The following is a 2,500-nucleotide window of genomic DNA, read 5'->3' as shown; positions in this document are numbered from 1 at the left end:
CCCTCACCAAGGCCGAGCGTGTGCCGATGGTGGTCGAGGCAACCGCCTGCACCAAGGCCCAACGTGTGCCGATGGTGGTCGAGGCAAGCGCCCGCACCAAGGCCGAGCGTGTGCCGATGGTGGTCGAGGCAAGCGCCCGCACCAGGGCCCAGCGTGTGCCGATGGTGGTCGAGGCAAGCGCCCTCACCAAGGCCGAGCGTGTGCCGATGGTGGTCGAGGCAACCGGCCGCACCAAGGGCCGGCGTGTGCCGATGGTGTTTGAGGCAACCGCCCGCACCAGGGCCCAGCGTGTGCCGATGGTGCTGGGGGCAAGCGCCCGCACCAGGGCCCAGCGTGTGCCGATGGTGCTGGGGGTAACCGCCCGCACCAGGGCCCAGCGTGTGCCGATGGTGCTGGGGGCAAGCGCCCGCACCAGGGCCCAGCGTGTGCCGATGGTGCTGGGGGTAACCGCCCGGACCAGGGCCCAACGTGTGCCGATGGTGGTCGAGGGAACCGCCCGCACCAGGGCCCAGCGTGTGCCGATGGTGCTGGGGGCAAGCGCCCGCCCCAGGGCCCAGCGTGTGCCGATGGTGCTGGGGGCAAGCGCCCGCCCCAGGGCCCAGCGTGTGCCGATGGTTATCGGGGCAACCGGCCGCACCAGGGCCCAGGGTCTGCCGATGGTGCTCGAGGCAACCGCCCGCACCAAGGCTCAGCATGTGCCGATTGTGATCGAGGCAACAACCCACACCAGGGCCCAGCTTGTGCCGATGGCGGTCGAGGCAAGTGCCCGTACCGAAGGGCAGCCTATGCCGATGATGGTCGATGCATGTGCCATCACCATGCGCCATCATGTGCCATTGATGGTCGAGGCCTTGGCCGAAGTTCGATTTTGAGCCACGGTGCCCATGCTTGGCTCCAGCATGTGCTGGTGCCGCATTTTTTTCACTCGGGACAGCATCACCGGAGCATCGCCGGAGCATCGCCGGAGTACCGCCGGAGAACCTGACCGGCGGCATTGGGGTTCCGGCGATTGGGAGGAGGGCCGGGGGGGTGTGCGCACATGATGTGCGATGGGTGCTGGTACTTGGCCTTGTGTTGGCCCCCTATCCCTCATCAAACCTCTGAGAATTCACACCCCCTTAAAGAGCATTTGAGATTTTACAGGTTTGCTACCAGTAGCCGTTAAAGTGTCTGAAATGGGGACACTTTTTTCAAACGGTCACAAAATCTTCTCTACTTCGAGTTTTTAGCTGAATTTTTTTGTGCATGCCAACAAAAATAGAAGGATCATGCCTACAAAATTTGGGGCCAAAAATCCTTATAAAAAAATTTTAAAAAATCCCGAACCGCAAAAAGTTTCGAAAATCATGAAAAATAGAAAACGAGTCATCTTCCAACGAAACTTCACGTGAAGGCTTAGGGGACCATTGTATGAATTTACAAGCCATAAAAATGGCATTGGCACGGCAGAAATTTGAAGATGTGCCTAAACCCACCAGGGCCCAGCGTGTGCCGATGGTGCTCGAGGCAACCGCCCGCACCAGGGCCCAGCGTGTGCCGATGGTGCTCGAGGCAAGCGCCCGCACCAGGGCCCAGCGTGTGCCGACGGTGGTCGAGGCAACCGCCCGCACCAGGGCCGATAGTGTGCCGATGGTGCTCGAGGCAACCTGTCGCACCAGGGCCCAGCGTGTGCCGATGCTGGTCGAGGCAAGCGCCCGCACCAGCGCCCAGCGTGTGCCGATGGTGCTCGAGGCAACCGACCGCACCAGGGCCCAGCGTGTGCCGATGGTGCTCGAGGCAACCTGCCGCACCAGGGCCCAGCGTGTGCCGATGGCGCTCGAGGCAAGCTCCCGCACCAGGGCCCAGCGTGTGCCGATGGTGCTCGAGGCAACCTGCCGCACCAGGGCCCAGCGTGTGCCGATGGTGCTCGAGGCAACCTGCCGCACCAGGGCCCAGCGTGTGCGGATGGTGCTCGAGGCAAGCGCCCGCACCAGGGCCCAGCGTGTGCCGATGGTGGTCGAGGCAACCGCCCGCACCAGGGCCCAGCGTGTGCCGATGGTGGTCGAGGCAACCTGCCGCACCAGGGCCCAGCGTGTGCCGATGGTGCTCGAGGCAAGCGCCCGCACCAGGGCCCAGCGTGTGCCGACGGTGGTCGAGGCAACCGCCCGCACCAGGGCCGATAGTGTGCCGATGGTGCTCGAGGCAACCTGTCGCACCAGGGCCCAGCGTGTGCCGATGGTGATCGAGGCAACCTGCCGCACCAGGGCCCAGCGTGTGCCGATGGTGCTCGAGGCAAGCGCCCGCACCAGGGCCCAGCGTGTGCCGACGGTGGTCGAGGCAACCGCCCGCACCAGGGCCGATAGTGTGCCGATGGTGCTCGAGGCAACCTGTCGCACCAGGGCCCAGCGTGTGCCGATGGTGATCGAGGCAACCTGCCGCACCAGGGCCCAGCGTGTGCCGATGGTGGTCGAGGCAAGCCCCCGCACCAGTGCCCAGCGTGTGCCGATGGTGGTCGAGGCAA

This window comes from Durio zibethinus, unplaced genomic scaffold, assembly GCF_047325235.1.
Source record: "Durio zibethinus cultivar Kanyao isolate XHJ-2024 unplaced genomic scaffold, ASM4732523v1 HiC_scaffold_393, whole genome shotgun sequence".
NCBI classification, from domain to species: Eukaryota; Viridiplantae; Streptophyta; class Magnoliopsida; order Malvales; family Malvaceae; genus Durio; species Durio zibethinus.
Note: the sequence above shows the minus strand (reverse complement) of the source record.